At 33.4% G+C, this 6,324-nt stretch overlaps 1 pseudogene; it reads left to right on the top strand.

Moving 5' to 3' along the window:
- The first annotated feature begins 225 nt into the window (after window positions 1-225).
- Window positions 226-5,127, top strand: LOC120777291 (annotated as a pseudogene).
- The last annotated feature ends 1,197 nt before the right edge of the window (window positions 5,128-6,324 follow it).

The following is a 6,324-nucleotide window of genomic DNA, read 5'->3' as shown; positions in this document are numbered from 1 at the left end:
GCAAAAAAATTAAGTGGTGAACGGAGTGAGTTGGTTTTTGGTGCCAAACACTTTGAAAAGGAGGTTGCGAAGGTGCTGCTGGAGTTTGCCTCAAAGTATGAGGAACTCCTGATGACGGTAATAACCGAGAATGCCCATCTTCGTGGCCAGGTTGATGCCCTTAGAGGAAGTTATGGGGGGCACTTTTCGCCGCCGGGTAGGTCTGTGCCGGCTCCGTCGACACCGATGTCTGCGCCTGCAGCACAGGTGCTGGAGGCAATCGCGCCGGTGATGCCGAAGCCTGTAGAGACCTGGGCGGTTGTTGTTAAGAGCAAGGGGCCTGCAACTTCATCTAGGGAAGTTATTAAGAAGGTGGTGAAGGAGGTGGGTCCCTCACTTGGAGTGAGCGTCCATGATGTCCGGCCGCTCAAGAGAGGTGGGGCGATTCTTCGCACTCCCTCTGCTTTGGAGAGGGAAAGAGTGGTGAGGAACACTTTGAGATCAACCAGCTGGGCAGCGGCACCTTTCCAATTAAGGGACCGGACATTCCAGGTGCATGCCTTAAATCATAGTCCTTATTTCGTTTGCCATGGTCGTCATCAAAAGGGGGGTCTCTCATTCGATGCTGTCGTTTAGTTTTCATTTGTACTGTTTTTTTTTACGTAGCGGGTCCCAAACCCAGCACACAACCCTTTGTAAGGGATGTTTCGCCTTCCCACTTTAGCTCGCCTTCAAACGGAAGTTTTTAGGCTACCCAGAGGATACTTGGTCTAAGACCGGAAGTCGTGAGCTGCTTTGAGCCACTTTCCTCGCTTGCGTGAACTTCTACACATGACTCCATCCTCCCATCACCTCATTTATAGGTATTTTCCATACATTTGATATCAAAGCACTTAAGTATATAAGTATGTATGTATGTGCAATTCGACCCATTTAATGATGAATTTCATTCTGTTGAAATATATAATAAAGTCATATATGTAAAACTACTTAAATATTTAATTAATATAATTATATACATATATAATAAGGGTTTTTTAAGTTATATATTTATATACATATGTATTTATTTGCTTTGAGCATTAGAAGTTTTGATAACATCTTAATATGGTATACAAGAACCATATACCATATTAAAAGACCATGTCATATGTCTACAAATATGTATATATGTAAACAGATTTTAAAAAACCATACGCATAAAGTTCACATATTCACATATGTATGTAATTTTGTGTTCAAAAATTGCAAGATATACTTGGATATTTTTCTCTTTATTGTTCGAGACAAGAATTGTTCAAGAAGAATTATTATAAACAACCAGAATGTCGAATGTGCCTCGGATAGTTCTAATAGCCCGTGGCTGTTTCAACCCACCGACACCAATGGACTTTCGCATGTTCGGTAAGATTGTGAATTACTATTAAGCGCTTTCAGATTACATAAATATGCGAATATATGGCATATATTTTTTATTATATTTTTCTTTAAAATATAGAAATTGCACGTGATTATTTCAAAACACAAGGAACACATGACGTCATTGGTGGCATCGTTTCACCCACACACGATGCATATCAGAAGGAAGAACTCCTTGCTGGCAAACATAGATATGCTATGTTGCAATTAGCTTTGCAATCGTCAACATAGATCAAAGTAAGTTGGTTATAACATATCTACAGGCTTTTATTTATTAATTAATTATTTTACTTCTTTACTTTTAGCCATCCGACTGGGAAGTACAACAATCGGAATGGTCGCGCACAATCTCCGTTCTGCAGTACCATCAAAATTATACGAATAACTACATCAACTCACTAGAAAGTGATATAAACGGTACTCTACCTGGTTGGATGCCTCCCGGTTTGCGTGAGCGGCAGGATGGTGTACAATTGAAATTGCTGTGTGGAGCTGATTTACTAGAATCATTTGCAGTGCGGGGATTATGGGCAGATAAGGATGTATGCATTAGCGCAACTGTGCCCAAAAAATAAGGTGACATTGTATTTATTTTGAAAACTCTTTACTTATTCTTCCAAATCAATTTCATTCCCTTCAAAGTAATCCCCTCCCGATGCAATGCACTTATGCCAACGGATTTTCCAATATTCGAAACGCTGGTTGTAGTCACTTTCCGGGATGGCCTTCAGTTCCGTCTTCGCTGCGGCTTGAATCTCCTCTATCGTATAAAAACGGTGTCTCCGGAGCGGACTTTTGAGCTTGGTGAACAGCCAGAAGTCGCACGGCGCCAGATCAGGGTTGAGTTTTTGGCAAAATGATCACGAATTACGAGGGCAGTATGGGATGGTGCATTATCGTTGGTGTAAAAACCAAGATTTGTCTTTCTACAATTCCGGCCTTTTTAGGCGGATAGCGTTACGAAAACGACGCATAACGTTCAAATAATATTCCTTGTTGACTGTTTGACCGGTTGGAAGGAATTCATAATGCACAACACCACGATAATCGAAGAAAACAGTCAACATGACCTTGATTTTTGAGCGACCTTGGTGCGATTTTTTTGGTCTCGGCTCTCTTTTGGCACGATATTCGCTCGATTGATCGGTTGTTTCGGGGTCGTAAGCATAGATCCAAGTCTCATCGCCAGTTATAATGCATTTCATGACACCCTGGTAGTCGGAAAGCATCGTTTGCCACACTTCAACGCGACGCCTTTTTCCCAAAAAATTCAATGTTTTCGGTACCAGTCGAGATTTGTCATGCGATTAAAAATTGCAGAAACAAACCGACAACCTGTCACAATTAAGGGGAAACCATTAATGGAGAGTGAGTTGCCTTTAAACTGATTGACAATTTGTATGTATTTTAATTTGTAATATTTCAGTTTACTAATCAACTGCATGCTAATTAAATGTTGAGTGTTTCCATATCATTTGATACATACATATGTATACATACTATATGTGCAGACGAGGCATAGAAGTCGATTTCGGTTTGTTCTATGACAGATTTATATTCTCAAAAATTTAATGTATGACTACTTTCCTTGAGTCTTAATAGCACATAGAAATGTATGTATGTATGTATCTGCGTTAGCATTTGTAAAATCATTATGCGCACCCAAATGTAAACAGACATGTATCATTTAATATATATGCACCTACATATGTGCATATGTATGTATGTTTAGGAGAAATATATAAAAATAAGTATATACATATATAGTAGTGTAGGCAGAGGTGTGAATATTTTACTGGAAGTTTTTTGGATAAAAAATTATAATTTCAATATTTAATTCCCTTTTAAATTGTTATCGTAATTTTGATTGGAATTAAAAAATTAAAATATAATTTTAATTAATTAAAATAATTTTTAATCAAAAAATCAGTATCAGAATTTGAAAGTTTAATTTTTTTATTTGTTATTTATTTTAAAAGTAGTATTTAAATGTTTTATTACCACTTTAGAAATTTCCATGTAACTTTAAATACCTAACATTTTAGAATTTTCAAAAGTAGGAATTAAAAGTTTAATTTTTCGAAAATTTGGATTTAAAGATTAAAATTTTTGAAAATTGAAATTAAAAATAGGAAACTTACCTTTGCATCCCATAATCGAAATAAAATTAAAAAAATGTTAAAATATTTTTTTTATTTTAAAAACCGCTGTAACAATTACTTAAATGAAAAGAGATGAAAAAGAATATTTAAAAATTTTCTTACTGAAGCACTACAATTAAAATTAATTAATTTTCAACAAAAATTTTGAACTAGTTAAAATTTTATTAAATATATGCTTTCCTTTTCAAAAGTTGACAAAAATGGTGGAATACGAAGTACGCAAACGCGAACTATGTGAATTCGACAATAACATATTTATTTAATTATAAAGTTGGGATTAGAATTATTATTATTATTTTTTTTTCAAACCGGTATTTAGAATCAAAGCAATATTTTTAATCGTTCAATCTGGTATTTGGATTAAAAAAATATTTTTTAAACTTCAATCCGGTATTTGGAATTAAAAAACAAAAATAATTTTCATCTTCCAATCCAGTATTTGGAAATAAAAAAAATATTTTTTCTCGTTAAATCCGGTATTTAGAATCAAAAAAATATATTTCAGCCTTCAATCTGGTATTTGGAATTAACAAAAATATTTTTCACCGTTCAATTCGGTATTTAGAATACAAAAATATTTTTCAGCTTTCAATTCGGTATTTGGAATTAAAAAAATATTTTTTCTCGTTCAATCCGGCATTTGGAATAAAAAAATATTTTTCCTCGTTCAATCCGGCATTTGGATTTAAAAAAAAAATATTTTTCAGCGTTCAATCTGGTATTTGAAATAAGAAAAAAAATATTTTTCATTTTTCAAACCTGAATTCGGAATTAAGATTTGAAAATTATTTTTGTTTAACATTTTCGGTATTATATAATAAATATTTTTTTTAATTTAAATGTTAATTCTATAATTTTTTTATGTTTTATTAGCCACCCCAAGTATAGGTAGTTCTCCTATAGTTCCTTCCTACTTCTATATAGTCTAAAAAATATTTAATTACATTTTTCATTAAAATTTCTTGTGAATAACAGCTTTTAAATGCTCACAAGCTTTTAATAATAACCTAAAAAATGTTTATTATTGTTTTTACTTATGCTACTTTAAACTTTATGCGGTTAGTAAGTATATGATTGGGCTAACCCGTTTAACAACATACCCACAAAAATATAACAACTTTTATTTAAATCGTGTTAATACTAATCCCAGCTCATCCGTCAATAATTCGCCATCTGATGACGAAGATGATGCCGATGAGCCGGTGAAGGCTGTGCATATTGATCAGAGCGACTATTCTATTAAAAATTTTCTAAATAGTTTCAATTTAGATAACCGTAAGCCGTCAAGCATGAACGTGTTTTGTTGTGGTGACAATGAGAATATCGCCGCAGCCAAGAAGTTGCTACCAAGTCGTAATGGGCCAGGACAAGTTGTGCAGGTGGTGACGTCCGAGAAGGGTACGAAAGTTGCAACGGAGATCCAGCGCGCTGGCAGTGGTTGGGATGAGGTGAATAAAAAAATTTAAATTAAAAAAAACAATGTTTTTTTTTATTAATTGTGTTATTCGCTTTCTTCTTTTTGCAGTCTGAGGCCAAAAAGAAAAATACAGATGCTGTGAATGTTTAAAGTCATTGGTGTGATGTTCCTGATAGCGCTTAGAAAACATGTGAATGATGTTGCAACCAAATAATGGCTGTAACAAGAAAAAACGTTAACTTCGGCTGCACCGAAGCTAATATACCCTTCACAGGTGCATTTCTTTTAGTAACTATGTGTTCAGTTTGTATGGTAGCTATATGCTATAGTTAACCGATCTGACCAATTTCTTCGTAGATTACATTGTTGCTTTAGAAAATAATCTATACCAAATTTGGTGAAGATACATTGTCAAATATGAAAGTTTTCCATACAAGAACTTGATTCCGATCGTTCAGTTTATATGGCAGCTATATGTTATAGTGGTCCGATATCGGCCGTTCCGACAAATGAGCAGCTTCTTGAAGAGAAAATGACGTTTGTAAATTTTCAAAAGGATATCTTAAAAACTGAGGGACTAGTTCGTACATATACAGACGGACGGACGGACAGACAGACAGACGGACATGGTTAAATCGACTCAGCTCAACATACTGATCATTTATATATATACTTTATAGGGTCTCCGACTGGGTGTTACAAACATCTTGACAAATTTAATATACCCTGTTCAGGGTATAAAAAGGATGTTGTAAATGGAGAGTGCTTGCTGAAAGTGAAAAAATATTCAAATAATTTATACTTGCTTACGCTTAACTTAAATGAAACTTCTAATATAATATGTGTATGTGTGATGTTTGTCAATAATTTGCAGTTACATGCAGTAACAAACTATAATATTAGATTAAAGCAGAATGATATTTTATTAGTCATGAATTTTAAAACGATTATTTCCCTAGGCATAAAATAGTCTATCTTTAAATGCACAGCATATCATAATTCCGAATTTTTCTCATTAATTTTACCAAATTAATGTATGTATAGACGAGCAGGGTTGCGTAATTTTTTATAAAATAATTTTGGGTGTAATTAGATTTTCAGTGTATAGTTTTTTAAATTAATTTTTCAGTTGCAAAATCTGAATTAAAAATTGTTGAAATATAATTCGTTTGATCGTATAAAGGAAAATTAGCATATTTTGATTTAAAAATATTTTCATCGTTCAATCCGGTATTTGGAATTAAAAAACTATTTTCTTTCTTAACTAAAGATTAAAAAAAAAAACATTAAATGTTAATACAATTATTTTAATTTATGTTAATACTTTATTTGCAACTCTGTATAAAA

Source organism: Bactrocera tryoni, chromosome 1 (genome assembly GCF_016617805.1).
Source record: "Bactrocera tryoni isolate S06 chromosome 1, CSIRO_BtryS06_freeze2, whole genome shotgun sequence".
NCBI lineage: Eukaryota > Metazoa > Arthropoda > Insecta > Diptera > Tephritidae > Bactrocera > Bactrocera tryoni.
This window is presented reverse-complemented; position numbering and strand designations above follow the sequence as displayed.